The sequence below is a fragment of the Pongo pygmaeus genome, chromosome 3, assembly GCF_028885625.2.
Source record: "Pongo pygmaeus isolate AG05252 chromosome 3, NHGRI_mPonPyg2-v2.0_pri, whole genome shotgun sequence".
NCBI lineage: Eukaryota > Metazoa > Chordata > Mammalia > Primates > Hominidae > Pongo > Pongo pygmaeus.
In genome coordinates this window covers 119,928,483-119,945,474 of record NC_072376.2, presented here as the reverse complement: position 1 = coordinate 119,945,474, position 16,992 = coordinate 119,928,483, and the positions used below count along the sequence as shown (strand labels likewise).

Sequence of the window (16,992 nt, the reverse complement as noted above, 5' to 3'; positions counted from 1 at the left end):
TAATCCACATAAAGGTTATTTCAATAAATGATAAAGACCTACATTGACCTCACATGGATTTCCTCTCAATGGCTATCTAGTTCCCTTAACTCCATTGGTTGTGCAAGTCATATTTGCCACAATGGTTTGTGATGTTTCTCTTTTATCAGTTTTCAAACACTAAATCAGGCTATGTATGTAGTTTCATTAATCTATTTATTTTTGGACTAGTGTGAGAGTTTAAATTATTACAATGTTAAAATATGTCTGTACTGTCCAAGTACACTATTAGTTGAACGAATTAAATAGATGGTGTATATCTGAGAGAGCACTAGGACTGGAAGAAGAAAAGTGACTTTCCCTTCTCATTCTTCAATTTCCAGTTCCTCTAAACACACAATGAGCTCTTTGAAGGAAGCCAGTAGATCTTATATTTGTTTGGAATCTCTCCATAGGGTCTGGCAAAAAGCTATCTATATTATGCAAGCTCAATTAATATATTCTATTGTCTGGTGTTAATTGGTTTCAGCAGTCACTTCTACAGAGTCTATCAAAAGTTCTGCTTGTAAAGCTTGCCAGGGTGAAGGGAGGAGTTGACACACATACCAAGGTCTGCCGACTTTTCAGTGTAGTCACATTTTTTTAAGGTCTCCGGGAGAGGCAACTGCTGTTTTTCTGTGCTAAGCTATTAAGTATAGAGCCTGATAAAATTTTCCCTTTACTTTGTGTGAATATGGGATGGGTTATAAATATCTCCATGGGAGATATGAATAAAATATGGCAGGAGGCATTGGAATGAAGAATAATTGTGTTGATAAGTAGCCAGTTGGTAACACTTTAAGGCTTTACTATGAGATCACAAAAAGAAGAGTCCTCTTTAAACTTCTTACACTCGCCTTAGAAACAGTGATAGAATTCAAACAACTATAAATTAGAAAAGTCGCTGAGAATAATCTACTCTAACTCTTATTTTTTAGACTAGGATAGAGAGATCTAAAGACTAAAATCTGTTTTCATGGCTAAAACATTTAATTAATCAGTAGTGGAATCTCTTAACTCCTTCTTAAGTACTCTCTTTATACTCTCTTTATCACATCCTGATTAAATTAAAATGATGGTGACAATTTGGCCCCTCTAGAACCTCTAATATTTTTCTTTTATATAGCATATAGGTGGAAAATGCATGTTTAGAAAATTCCTAGTGAATTGCAATGGGTTTCTTAAGAAACACACCATTTTCAATTCTCTTTCCAATCCCAATTGAACTAGACCACAGAGTCAAAAGTTCATTGTAATTTAATAGTTTTTTCTTTTTTTCTGCTTTGAGAGCAGAATCTTCTAAAACTCAGCTCTAAACTCAGGCATGTGATATGTTCTCTGATATCATTTTAAAGACAAAAGTAAAAACCCCAAAAGACAAAAAAACTGATGCTGCTAAACCGTCTCAGAATTGTAGTGTTCAGTACAGAATTACAACAGATGCTCTGCCCTTATTGCTAATGCTGGGAATTACATGTACTTTCATCTATTATCTGAAACTTTTCTAATTTTAAAAATTTTCATCTCTCATGATGAAAAGAAATGGTTGTTTAATTTGAAAAGTAAGATGCTAAGTGTGAGTCAAAACAAATCTATGTGACTTTGAAATGGGGGTGATATTGGAGCCCAGATTTTATTTTATTCTTTTTTTCTCAAGAGTAATAATTTCCTCAGGACACTGAAAAACCAACTGAGAAAGCAAGTGGCTAAAGGTACGTGTAGTTCATGTGCCCATAAATATCAAGTAATTTAAATTAATAGAATAGTTAGCATAATTACTGAGTAGAGAAATAGGTACTACATTATCTAGCTCTGTATGTCCAAACTCCTATCACTAAATCAGATGTTAGATTTTCCTTTTGAGGACATTGCTTTGCTACATTTCTTGGAGAAGATTTGTTTTTGTGTTTCTTATAAAGAAATTCAATGAATTAAAATGTCCCATGGATTAACGGGGAGCTTAAACTTCAAAAGTTGCCTTCATTATTTCCTTAGTATTAACACAGGAAATCAAAGGAGGTCATAAAGATAGATCTTACTATCAGAATATTCTCCAAGATTCTGAACATAATAGAGAAGGAATGTTTCATATGGCAACATCAAAGCTTAAACTAGTAGGACTTATTGTATTGGTTAGAAGATGATACATTTAATTTCTCTTTTTGCAAAAGGAAGGGTTTGACTATTGCTTAATGGGTTGTATAAAAGTCTCTTATGCTTTGAGTCTGTTATTGCATCTGCATTTTATGAAAAACTCATATTTTGGGCTTAGCAGATGGACTCATTTGAATTAGGTTTGCTTAAAAGAGTCTTTCCAAATTATACTATTTAAAAGATTAAAGTAGTAGACTTGCCTCAAGATTTTCCAGAACAATGGTTAAGCCCAAGACCCCTTAGGATAAAGACATGGTTGTAACAAACACCCAGAACTCTCTTAGGTGATAGGGGCAGAATCTTCTAGGAAGGCCACAGTGCTTACCTCAAAGCCATGGGAAAAAAAGCTCATGTTTTTCTGACTGACTGACCCAGATTCTTCAGCTGCAAAGCAAGTAGCCTATGAAATTTGCTTTTAATTTCCAAATAAAATCCATTTGACTAACACTCAGCATCTCAACATATTGCAAAAACAGAAATTTCACAACACTAACTAAACATAGTACATATTTGCTGCAAAAATTTCATGAGATGGGGTCAGTTGCTTCAGAAGATAAACTGTTTCAGAGAAACAAAAAAACCCCTCAAATATTAGCAATTCTTTCTGTTTTTAGGCTTTTAATAAAATATGTGATCCTAAGGTCACGGAGACCTTAGGATCCTGGTAAGAATTATTTTTAAAAGCAGTTGTCAAAACATCCTAGTTATTTTCTACTTTTTAATTAGAAGAATACAATTCTTGTTCTTATGCACAAGTTTTGTGAACATAGATTTAAAAGAAACCTGAAGGCTTTTGGGGAACAATGTGCTCACTATGGGAATTAGCTGGATGGAAAGAAAGCTGAATGGGTCAAAATGAATAGTTTTTAGTGCACTCAAGATCCAATTTGAAAAGCAGTCTAGGAAAAAATATTAAGTGGAATTGGCCAACTTTGGTCCAATAGATTTTTCTATTCTGGGTAAGAGAAGTAATGGGGACATGGAATAATATGAGTTTTTCCTTCTCTTTTCTTCCTTCTACCTTCCCTCCCTCCCTTCCTTCTTTCCTTCCTTCCTTGAGCCAGGCTTCCTTCCTTCCTTCCTTCCTTCCTTCCTTCCTTCTTTCCATAACAAACTAAGGAAAGAACATCATCAAGGACGGGCATATAGATGGACCTCTGAAAAGCAAATTGATTTACAGCTACTCTTTGTTATTAATAAAGGGGTACTTTGCCTGGAGACACTTCAGGAATCCAAGGATGAGCTTTGGTGGTTTATGAAGTCCCCAAATTCCCAACATATGCAATCTGCATTTTTCTAGAAAGAATGAACTCTTGTCTTTCACCAGATTCTCAAGAGGCTCCATGACCTTGAAAACTACAAGGACCCTTAGTAGAAAGCATTTAAAGCAAATGCAATAGTTAAACACTGCTATAATTTTTAAATGATATTTTAGTATACCTATGAATTTCTTAAAACATTTTTTCAAGAAACTTCAGATTAGGATTTTTCATGTAGCACTACTAAAACAGGACATTTTTCTCCTTAAAATTCTCTATCTCACTAAAATTAGTGGGCAGAAGTTTGGGGGAGAAAAAGAATTTGCGTAGTCTTAAATGATCTCCTCCAAAGTTTTATCTACATAGGGAAAAATAGTAAATTTACAGTGGAGAAAGCCAGCATATACCACGTTAGTCAAGTGTAATGAGACATATATGTACCATTAATCTCTTGATAAGATTCCTTGAGAAAGAAATGACATCATTTCTGTGGTATTATTGCCAGCAATGCAGAACTTCCTTCTAATGTTGACACAAAAACCAGAGAAACCCAAACCGAGATACATTCTACAAAATAACTAATCAGTAATCTTCAAAGTGTCTATATCAAGAAAGATAGAAAAATTGAGGAGCTGTTGTGGATCAGAGGAGACTGAGTGGTATTACAACAAAATACAAGGTAGGATCCTGGTGGAATCCTGAAATGAAAAAAAAGAACATTAGTGAACAAACTGGTGAAATTAGAATAAGGTCTCTAGTTCAGTTAATAGAATTATATCAGTGTTAATTTCCCAGTTTTGATAATTGTCCTATGTTTATGTAAAACGTTAATAAAAGAGGAAGCTTCATGAGGGGTATACGGGACTCTTTTACAAGTCTTGATACATTTTCTATAATTCTAAATTTAGTGCAAAATAAAAATAAACAATAAAACAGAATACCTGATGACATCATTTTAACTTTTGGGCCCACTTTTGCCTGAATTCTGACAATCTTCTAACAGTGCAACTAGGTAAGACAATACATTCCCTCTTTTCTTAAAAGATTAAGACAAAATAAAATAGTCTTTCTTCTTTGTTACTCTAGGCAATGTACTTGAGCTCATTAATGCCCTACAAATATGTTAAATTATTTTGATCTTTCCTCTCTATCTGATTTTGTTGAGTTATAAATATGGATTCTCATTTGACTAAGCATCCTTGATTCAATTGTCCTTTTTTCTTGACCTTGGAAACAAGATCATACTTTTGTGTCACATCTAGGCATGGATCATTGACCTAAAGTTTCTGGCTATTGATTTTTATGTATTTAATAATTACGAGAAGATCAGTTATGACCTTTTGTTATTAAGTTGGAATAGATTGCCTTTTCTCTTTTTCATAATTTTTGCAGAATCCTTCCTAGTAGACATACTATATTGTTTACTATCAGATATCTAATAGCTCTTTGTACCAAGAGGATGTGTAGGTTATCTTACGCTGTTCCTCCATCTTTCATTCACTTAAAAAATACTTGAGTGACTACTAAGTGTCATTACTTTTCAGATGAGAATAAGACAGGCAAGATCTATTCTGGTTCATCACCATCATATCTGTATTTCACCCCATAGAAGGGAGGAAAAAGGGAGTTTGGAATTAGTGGCTTTGCATTTAGAGATCACTTGGAAGTTGCACACACATAAGTTCTGCTCATATCCATAGCCCAAACTTAGTCATGTGGCTTTACCTCATTAGAACAAAAGAGGCAGTCACATACTTTTAAAACTTGCTGGAGGAGGCTAGGCGTGGTGGCTCATGCCTGTAATCCCAGCACTTTGGGAGGCCGAGGCAGGCGGATCATGAGGTCAGGAGATCGAGACCATCCTGCCTAACGCAGTGAAACCCCGTCTCTACTAAAAATACAAAAAATTAGCCGGGCATGGTGGTGGGCGTCTGTAATCCCAGCTACTTGGGAGGCTGAGGCAGGAAAATGGCGTGAACCCAGAAGGCAGAGCTTGCAGTGAGCCGGGATTGTGCCACTGCGCTCCAGCCCGGGCGTCAGAGCGAGACTCCGTCTCAAAAAAAAAAAAAAAAAAAAGCTTGCTGGAGGAGATCATTATTTAAAAGAAAACAGAGAGAATAAGGAGATATCTGCCACAATGGATTTTAAATGCAAGACTCATAAATACTGACCTGCTTCTTTAAAAATTCACTCTAATAGCTTTGTGGATAATGGAGTTCAGTGGAGCAAAAGCAGAAATTTGGAGACCAGTTAGGAGGCTATTTGTGGTTGCTTAGGTGGTAGATCATGGTGGTTACTTGGGAGTTGGCATGATACACATTCAATGTTAACCAGTAACATGTTAAAGTCTCACTTGGATAACGAAATCATTGTAAAATTTAATAAAATATAGAGTATTACAGTTGCCTTTACATAATCATTGTTTCCTATACCTGAAGGCTGATTGTATTATTATATATACAACTATTTTACAAGTAAATATAATAATTCACTTTGGTTTTATTTTGGCCACCAAGCTAATAAGTCTGATTGGCTTTTCAACATGATATTAGCTGAAAGATGAGTTAATAAATTTTTGTCATAATGCAAGTGAGAGACGATAGTGGCTGGACTAAGACTGTAGTAGTGTGGATAGAGAAAAGAAGGAAAAGTTATACCTGTTATACAGCATTAACAGGTATAGTCAGCAGAACTGGCAGATGGAATGTGAGAGGTAAGAACAAGAGAAATTAAAAATGGCTCATAGGTTTTAGCCTTTGTCAATTTGGTGAGTGTTTCTGCCATTTACTGAGAAGTAGACAATGGAGAAGAAATGGGTTTCCAGGAGTGAGCTGAAATCAAGATTTACATTTTGGTCATCTTATATTTAAGATCTCTAACAAAAAAACAGAATTAATGTTCAATAGCTTATTAAATATAGAAGCCTGGGGTTTAGATGCCAGGTCAAGGGAAAGATAATCTATAAACTGACTGGGAGTTCATATGACCCAAATGTTCCTGGGAATTTTGAAGGATGAAGTGAGGCAAATAAACCCAGGAGAAAGTGGAAAGTTCCAGGGGATGGGTCCTGCAGCAATACAAATAATAATGAAGTCTCAGAGTGAGTAGGTTTGGTTTACTTGCTGAACTAATGGCTCTACCTTTGGTAGCATTCACAGATGGAAAGGTGCTCATTCTCCACAAAATACTTAAATTTTTATGGTGACTCTCCTTAATTAAGTGGATAATGGCAACAGTGGATAAGGATGCCCTATAATTCTTTTTAGAAAGAGCCACCTCAAATAATGTGCAGTTCATAAGCCGTCAGCTTCTGCCCTTTGCATACTCCACATTCTTTTGCACTATGGTGTCTTTCTTCTTAACTCCCCAGACCTGCTCACTGAGACCTGGTAAACTTTCAAGGTCAGTTGATATTTTCATCAGGATAGGTCAGTAGAACTTTGCAAGCATATCATAATGCTTGGAGACATCATTTGTGCATTCTTGAACTTGAGTCTAAGTCCAAAGACTTTACAGGAACACACTGAACTTTTTGGAGCTGGCCTCTCATAGGTAATGACAACACTCCAGATAGACACCCAGGAGTAAAATTGGGAATGATGAAGTGTTACTTTGCAGTGCTTGCCACTTTGAACTTTTTATTTGGTCTCCTACAGCCTACTCTTCTGTCTCTTTCCCTTCCCATCTCATCTTTTATCCTCTTGTATCACTTTTTAACAGTTCATCACAAAGGGAAAGTAAGAATTGGATGGCCTCCCTCTCATTTTGTAACACATTGGACTAAAAGTGGATCTTTGAGTGTAATCATTTCCAGAAAGGACTTGCATTTTGTGCCAGTAAATTGACTATTACCTCCAAATACATGAGCATGTAGGGGCATTGTGTGTTGGGTTGGGAGGGGTGTTATTTTTTTTTTTTCTCTTGCCAAGACACAGTGCTGTTTTCCTGTGCTCCTGGTCTTTATTTTGGGAGAACCACATCTTCTATCTGGTGAAACATTTTAATAAAATCAGAAGCCAATATGCCTTCTATTCTAAGTTCTCTCTCTCACTTTCCTCTTTAGCTCCAGGTCATTATGTAAAAATCAAAGCAGAAATGCTCCTTTATTCACTTATTTGTTATTCAGTCATTTATTATTTATTGAATACCGATGCCTGCTCTGCACTGTAGTGAGAATTTCAAGAACTTCGAGATAGTTTTATGGTAGTTGTTTCTATAGTGTTTAAGATTTTTCTTAGGATGATAGAACATATGCTTTAACCATCTAAAATATAATTCTAAGCTAATATTTGACTATGTTTGTAACTGGGTGGGTCAGTCTCAAGCTATGAACACTCAGGAAATTCAGAATAAGAGACAAACTATAGTGGGTATAGGATTGGTAACTGGTAACTTTTTAGAAGAGAAAATCTTTAAGTGGCCTTGAAAGAAGTTTAGGGGTTGGGCAGGTCACCCAGTAGATAGATTACAATCCTTTGCCAAATTTCAGTCCCTATTTATTTATGTGAGTGGGAAAGGCTCCAAGGATTCTAGGAGATAGTCTTGATTCTGATACTTCTTAGGTTAAAAGTTATCCATCAACTTCTGCAGTGTGTTTTGCTCATTATATTCAAGTATTTTCTCCGCGTAGTAAGCATCTTAATTTCAAGGTCTATTTCCATCCAATCTTAGCATCCCTCTTGGCAATTGGCACAATTTTCTGAATTCCTGACAGATTACTTTTGGGGAGTGAGAAATAAGTAAAATGATGTCATTCAGGTAAGGTCCAAGTTACATTTTCATTCTCCCTGAGGTAGTTGCTTGGGAGCTCATTAAGAATGGACCACAGTCAAAGATCTGGAAAATTCAATCCACATTCTGGGCCAGGCTGTGTTGGAAAGTCTTCTTCTAGACAGATATCAAGGGAGCATCAAAGGTTGACAAATAGCAAAAGCAAATGCTAGAGATGAAAGGGCCGTTTCATCTCTTAATGAGGTAGTCAACACTCATTAAGGTGCCTTGGAAAAAGGCATACCATAGTATTGAAGAGCATGATCTTTGGAGCCAGGATGCTTGGGTTCAAATTCAAGCGGTGCCCACTTCTTCCTAGCAGCTTGACTGGACATATTAATTAAGCCTTCTCTGTCTCAGTTTCCTCATCTTAACCTGAAGATAATAACACCACCTTTTCCATAGCACTGTTGTGAGGATTAAACAAGACAGTATCTATAAAGTGCTTAGAAATGTCCCTGGCCGTCATCATCATCATCATCAAATTTTTATTTAATAAGCAGGAATAAAATGGGAGCATAAGGATTATTTTGGAAAGAGAAATATGTGGGTTGTTTAGGTAAGGAAGGAATAATGAATGAAATGTTTTAAGTGCTAAGCTGAGTAGCTTAGTAGATAAAGGTGATCAGTAATCACTGGGTAAGATGTTTCAGCCTCGGATCTACGGGCCAAATCATTTGGAATTAGAGACTTAGAGACTCAGAACCAGGGATTGGTTTGGTGATGGTGGAGGAGGCAACTTAAATATGGCAAAGAGGGCAGATAGTCAACCATGAAATAACATTACATGCTTAGCGTGCTGAGGACTTTTATAGCAAAGTAAATATTTGTACCCCTATTTAGTCAGCAAACGTTAAGGTGTTCAGCTAGTACTATCAAAGCAAATAACTTCATCATTGTATCTGTCCTCATAGAGTTTATAGTTTTGCAGGTAGCCATATTTTTAACAACTTCAATAAAGTGTGATGGATGTGAAAAGGGAGAAGCCCAGATGGCTGTGGAAAGCATCTCCTGGTCTGTTTCTCTCTCTGCCCACTCTGTGCTGCCAACTGATGCACTTAGGAACCTTTCAAATCTGGCTCAAAACCTACCTTCATCCAAAAGTCATTGTTGGTGGTTTCAATATTTTTATTTTTTCTGGTTCTTAATTCTGTCATTCTACAAACATGCACTGCTATTCTAAGTTTTCGTATTCTTCTGAACGTATACAGCTTTCTCTCAAGAAGAAATAGGGACAGAGTACTGGACTATTATGGCTCCTGGTACTTCCCTGTATCCTTTTCTGAAAATCCTGTGGCATTAGGGATTTATCCCCTAAAATATGTCTATTTATTTTTTTCTCCCAGAAGACACACTCTTTTGAAGTCTGGGGTATCTCTCTGTAGTAAGCTTTTACTCATCAATTTTCACTCCCACTTCAGTAGAGCCTTTTCTGTACCTGGGTTCTTTGATAAATGTATTTTATCTTCATTTTATCTAAGAGAGCCAAGTTCATGATGAAAGTTGGGAAGTCAGATATCCTGGCACCTTGAAGAAGAAGCCAGTTCTGGGTCTCATTTGCAGTACATTTTTCTGTGATGAGTGCATATCTTTTTTCTTAGCAGGGCTAAGAATGTGGGATATATATTTGTTAAACTACTGAAAACATCACTTATTGAATGAACAAAAAAAGATAAAAGTTAAACTCTTACTGCAAAGACAATGAATAATCTTAGTGAACATTGTTAACAAAATTGAAGTCTTAAACAATAGTCTCCTTATTTTTGTCCTTAAAGTTGATGTGGCATAAGATAAGAGTCACATAGAAGCAAGTCCAAATTAACTGGAAACCTCCAAACTGCATGCTCAAAGTGGTTGATTACAAGAGAATTGATTTTTTAAACATGGTGAGACAGGCAATTATCTATTATCTCTCATATTAAGACTGATCTTTGCACTGACTCATTTTAGACCCTTTCTGTCTCTGGAGAATACCATCTGTATAAAACTGCAAGGTCCAAGACAGTGATGTTCCGCTAGACATATGTACAACAGATGGTTGAAAAAATTATCTGCCCATTCAATTGCTACATTACTCATTTCCGCCACCTTGCTGCCCATGAAAATGCAGGGCTGCATAAAGCCAGTGTTTAGGTCATTCCTTATGTTGATTCAGGGAGGTCACTTGGCATGACTGTCTGTAGAGGGGTAGAGGGGCCAGCACCCCCAGACAATGTTGCCTAAATTCCTGCAGACTGCTTTTAGGGAGTGAGAAAAAAGTAAGATAATGCCATTCGGGTAAGGTCCAAGTTGCATTTTCAGTCTCCCTAAGGTAGTTGCTTGGGAGTTCATAGGGAAGGGACTTCTATGAAAGCTCTGAAAAATTCAGTCCACAAGGCCAGCCTGGTTTTAGAAAGTCTTGTTGTAGACAGATATTGAGAGGGCGAAAAAGCTGACAAATAGCAAGGCAAATGCAGGAGATGAAAGGGCCCTGTGATAACCTTGAATGTTGCTGCCTCCATCATTTCCACACTGAAACCAAAGGCCAAATTTGCAGTTTGAATTGTCCTAATCCTTCACTGGGGTAAATCACCAATGTTTGCAATCAGATATTTCTTAATTTCCTCTTATACCCATGATCCAGGAAAGGAAAAAGAATCAAACCAATACTAGAGAAATTGAGCATTGAGTGCTTAAGTTGACCGAGTCTTGGAATAAGTCATATTCAATTAATGTGTTTTTGCCCAGAGTTAGGCCTAATAATATTACAATGAAAGCCAGGTGAGTTGAAAAGGTCACACTGAGAACCTGTGGTCTCTACCACAGTGTTTTCCTGTTTCCATTTAATTGAATTTTAAGTGGGTTCATAATAAATGGGTAAAACCACTGTACTGTTTCTGCCACTTGGTTTTAATTAGTGACTGGGAATAACATAGTCCTGGTTTAACCCTTTAACAGTGAAAGATTTATTTTGAGGCCTGAGAAGAAGTGAAAGAATATGCTGTATTAGATTTTATTTTATTTTGAGTTACATTTCTATCATTTCCTCAAATTTACTATACATTAGATTTGTGCCATGTACTCTAATGGTGATAGAGCATTCTTGTCTTTGTGATGCTTACATTGCATAAGATCACATTATTGTTTAGACTTGAATAAGAAATATTTGAGAAAAGAACTATCCTGGAAAAATCCTGACACTAATAGTAAAACAAATGTGGACATATATTAGATTTAGCATACTCTATCCACTCTATCCATGACTGCAAATGACCACTTTTCTGGTCAAAATTATTTTCCACTCTCATTGAAAATATTGGTTATAATTTTTTATTTTAAGGATATTATCCAGTGTAAGAAATACCAAAAACTATTTTAAACATTGAAACATAACTTTTTATATAATTTGTGCAAAAATGGCCTAACAGCCAAACAATACTTGTGACGTTATAGTTAAGTGGCAAGGAGAGCCCAAAGATAGTAAGGCTTCTGAGTGAAGCTTTGCAAGGAGCACACACACATTTAAACAAAATGGTTATTTAAAATTTTGACCTAGATAGCTATAATGTGCTTGTTTCTCTCTTCCCCTCTTCACTCTTTTCTTTTATCCAGATGATGCTAGTATGGAATAAATAATATGGTGAAGTGGCTTTGCTTTTTATGGTTTCATAAGGCTATGACTATTTCACAAAGATTAGTTCCACTGAAAGTCCCAGGTTTCCTGTTTCTATTATCCACACTTCACACGGTGGTTTAGACTAAATTGTCCATTGCAGAGTTTGGAAAGCAGTCTGTTTAATGCAGTAAATTGTACTGCTACTTCCATACCCATCTCTCACAGCCCAAGTTCTGGGGCTGATCAGATACACATTCACTAACACAGAACAGATAAATGCTTCATTTCTCATCTATTTTTGAAGTTACCTCTTCTTTAAGGTTTACTTACTTCAGTCATGTTTATTTGGCCTATTGAGTGGATATCAGGAAACAGGTAACATGGAAAGAGAGATGACCATTGGAATGTAATTTCCCTTTCATCCAGAGGAGCCCCTTCACAATTGGGACTGTCCCACCCCAGACCAGCGGTGCTGAGGGCTCTGTAATGAGCTCAGCTTGCCTAGTGAATCCGGAATAGGGAAAGCAAACACCTCTAGATGCAAATATGACCTGAAGTTAACCAGATTAAATCCCTGGTGAACTCTTGTAAATAGAATTTCACTTCTAGAGGATTGTCAGCATGCTCAGCAGAGTACAAAGTTATCTATTCAATGTGCATGGTAATTTAGCTAGTCAGCAGCAGGAGAAATGGTAATAGGTACATAGTGATTTATAATAACTGGTAATGAGGTAGACACAGCAGGTAATCTCAGCACAGAATAACTTAGCAGAGGAGACGGGAAGGGCAGATTCAGACATCCTTGCGATGAGGCTACGGTTTAAGCTGGGGAGTGAACGGCAAGCGGCGGCATCGGTGCTGTCCGCTCTGAGCACCGTGCAGACTGGCTTCATGTCCAGTGCTGCAGCCTGTGGCCACTCATCTGTCTTCCCAGCAGACGACAACTGTCCCAGCTTCACGACTCCTCGAAACAACTACTGTTGCTGTTTTTCTTCTGTTTTCGTCACTTTGACAATATGTCAGTAATGTGTTCTGTCCATAAATGGCGGTGAATTTAGAAAACAAAACCGAAAGCAGCTCAGTAGCTGTCAATGAAGAGCTTCATGCGTCCAGGCATTCAGGGACCCCAGAGATAGCATTTGCATCTTGTGCTCACTGCAAACTTGGGCAGTCATAATCTTGGAGGCATTGTTGTCCTCATTTTATAAGCAACAGTAAAACATTACCTTTATAGTAGACAGGATTGTTAAATCCAGGAAGATTCATGCCCTGTTAATCTTGTCCGCTACTCCCATGACTCCAAGTATTTTTAATTCCACGAAGCCTTTCTGCAGTTTTCATCACCTTCTTGTTTTCCCTGACTGCTTCCTTATTCTGGTATTTTACTGAGTCGTGATAAGGTATCAGAGAACCAACATGTAGGAACAAGTAAAGAGAATCCTAATGTTTTAATATTTTGGAGGAGGATGTGATCCATATGATTACATTTTGTTTGGGTTGGGTTTCTCAGACCTCCTTTGACCTCTAACCAAAATATTCTTCAGCAATATTTACAATTCTGCCCCTCTGCACCCAAATGGTTTGTGTGTGTGTGTGTGCGCGCATACACACTCACGCCCGCACGCACACACGTGCACATGCATGAGTATGTGCTTTGTTCTGGGTCTGTAGCATACAAGCTGTTAAGTCATTTTATGGAAGTTCTGTGGAAATGCTGATGTATACTAGCAATTGTGATCAACACAGCTGTTAATCATCAGTGTTTCTGTATCTCCAAAAAAGCCAGCAAACCTGAGAACTGTCTCTGATTTTAACAATTGACAGTACTGCCATTGGTAGGAGTCTGACGTGATTATTTGAGATACATTTGGATCTTCTCCATTTATTCTTTTGCTATATATCAATCATAGAATATGAAATTATTAAAATTAGAAACAGGTAACTCTAATGGTAGGAAAACAACTCAAATTCCCAGGACACGAAGAAGAGAGTGAAAACATGAGAGAGAAAATGAGCTATTTATTCCATTCCCTGAGTAATATAATACTGAAAGAGAACTGAATATAATGCTGAAAGTAAACTGAAAGGGAAAGGGTTATGCTCTCTGTAAACATTACCTGGGTATGAATATGTTCATGATTTACATTTTTTCAGATGTACATTTGTGCAACTAAGCATCCTTTCTTCTCCTTAGGCTCCATCTGCACTCAGGGACATATATGACCAGTGATTGGTGAGTGAAGGTGTGAGAAGCTGGCCATATATGCCGTTTCTGTAAGTGCACAGCACTTGGGGAAAACCATAAGAAATTTGTGCTTTTGTGGGATGTACTGGTAGGCGAATGAGGTAGAAGGAGAAGAAAATAGACTCACTGCTCCTTTATAGTGTTACAGGACAGAGATGAAGTGGATGGGGGAATGCTGGATAATTAATTGAGATATATCAGCAGAAGAAAATATATCCTTGTTTCTGAGATTTGCTGCTTTTACCACAGGTTGGGAGGCCTCGAGTTCAAATTTTGATTCTCAGCTCTTGATGTCCTTAGTCAACTCTTCTAAATATATCTGAGAAGGCCTGTTAGTTTGTGTGTGGAGAGGGTAAGCTGATGACAGGCAGAAAAATGGGCAAATATGAAGTTAGAATTGCATCATTATAATAATACTTTTAATTTTTTGGTGTCTGCTTGATCAAAGTTCCCAATATAAAATATGCTTAAAATGATCTTTTCTGGTATTCATATTAGTTTGTATATATTATGTTATTTTTCAATAGCCTGGGCTGATAATGTCTGGTTGGTACGCACCACTGTGGCCCTATTGGCGGTGAAAACATTTAAATAATTATAAAGAGCTGCTGCTCCAACTCCCTGAGTAGCTCCTTACTGACCCAACCCTTCCAGCTCAACCGGCTCAGGCATCCTCCATAGGACCCCCAGCACCTTCCCTGTTCTTCATCCCAACATTAAATTGTTAACATCTAGGAAAGCAAGGCCCTCCAGAGCTCCTGTTACAGTAGGGGGCTCTATTTAACTTAGTTGGTATCTGTGCCCTGCCAGTTACTAAATATTTTGAATATCACACTTAAATGAAATAAGAAAGTGTGTACACAGGCACACGTGCACACACACACACCCCGCTGAGCATAAATTTAAAAAGCATATTTGTTAAGGGTTGAGCATTGTGCTTCAAGACTCTTTCTTTGAAGGAACTTACTGTATTTTTTTTTTGTAATCAATAACTCTTCTACTTTTTTAGTATTTTTGATATTAACATTCTACCTTAAGTTGGACATTTCTTCACAAAGCAGCTCAAAATATTTGAGTAGCAGTTTTTTTAATGATTCAAGGATTTATTAAGTCATACACGCAAAACATACTGCTAATTGCATTAGCAAAAGATCAATGTAAAAACACTCCACAATTCTGCAACTGTCAACTTAAAAATTTTTGTTCTAGTGGTTGAAAGGTCCACTGTTGTATTCTTGCCACTGAGTTAAGTCATATAGAACATCGTCAGCACTAGCACAGTTTACAGAACCTCACTGACACCAAGGAACATCATTAGATTAAGCAACTACAGGAGGCATGTGTCCACATGTGCATGAGGTAAAGAGGGTCAGTATTGGTCAAGTGACAGTGTCAGTAATCTGGCAAGACAGTGATGTTAAGAAGGTTCATAGTTTAATAATTATCTAAAATATTTAAAAAACTATAAAACTGCAACACATGATTTTTTTTTTTTACCTAGTTACTAGAAAACTAAGGAAAGCACTTATTAGCTTTGAATAAAGTAACATGGAAAGCACTTTTACTAATCTACAGAAAAACCTTCTAATGCATTATGAGAAAGATTTTATAATACAAGGAGGCATATTGCTCATTAAGAAAGGGTTCTATAAGAAAAGCTCTTACTAAGTTAGAGACTAAGGGAACAACCTGTTTAAAGATGAATTAAGTGCCCAATTTGGGGAGGGAAGGCTGATGTAAGAGAAAGGAAAAGCTTAAGAAAACACTTCCTGATAATACCAACCTTTCTCTCATCATCTACTGCATTTGACAGAAATTAACCTTTTAGAGTTTTTACCCTTGACACTTTTATTCCTTGTACCTGCTGCTTCTGGTCTCAGCGCCCTGCTGCTGCCCCCCGGGCCCAGCGAGCGGCCCAGATGCAGGCCATCAAGGGTGTGGTGGTGGGAGACGGAGCTGTAGGTGAAATTTGCCTACTGATCAGTTACGCAACCAATGCATTTCCTGGAGAATATATCCCTACTGTCTTTGACAATTATTCTGCCAATGTTATGGTAGATGGAAAACCGGTGAATCTGGGCTTATGGGATACAGTTGCTCAAGAAGATTATGACAGATTATGCCGCCTATCCTATCCGCAAACAGATATGTTCTTAATTTGCTTTTCCCTTGTGAGTCCTGCATCATTTGAAAGTGTCAGTGCAAAGTGGTATCCTGAGGTGCGGCACCACTGTCCCAACACTCCCATCATCCTATTGGGAACTAAACTTGAACTTAGGGATGATAAAGACACGATCGAGAAACTGAAGGAGAAGAAGCTGACTCCCATCACCTATCTGCAGGGTCTAGCCATGGCTAAGGAGATTGGTGCTGTAAAATACCTGAAGTGCTCGGCACTCACACAGCAAGGCCTCAACAGTGTTTGACAAAGAGATCCAAGCAGTCCTCTGCCCACCTCCCTTGAAGAAGAGGAAGAGAAAATGCCTGCTATTGTAAATGTCTGAGCCCCTTGTTCTTGGTCCTGTCCATTGGAATCTTTGTACACTTTGCTCAAAAAACGGTGGAGCCTTCACACTCAATGCCAACTTTTTGTTACAGATTAATTTTTCCAGAAAACCATTTTGAACCAATCAGTAATTTTAAGGTTTTGTTTGTTCTAAATGTAAGAGTTCAGACTCGTATTCTATTAAAATTTAGCACTAAAATGACAAGCCTTCTTAAAGCCTTATTTTTCAAAAGCCCCATTCTTGCTCAGATTAAGAGTTGCCAAAATATCTTCTGAACTACACTGCATTGTTGTGCCAAGAACACCAAACACTAAACTGTGTAAAGACCTTCATCTTTCAGAAGACTGTAGCTTCTGCAGTTAGGAGATGCAGACACTTGCTAAGTAGTTTTCAGATGCATAAAGGAGAACAGCCTCCTGAATGAAGCATTGCCATTTAACTCAT

The 16,992-nt window shown here is 37.3% G+C and overlaps 1 pseudogene; it reads left to right on the top strand.

Annotated features, from left to right (window-relative positions):
• Positions 1-15,947: 15,947 nt before the first annotated feature.
• LOC129035221 (ras-related C3 botulinum toxin substrate 1-like) lies at positions 15,948-16,537 on the top strand (annotated as a pseudogene).
• The last annotated feature ends 455 nt before the right edge of the window (positions 16,538-16,992 follow it).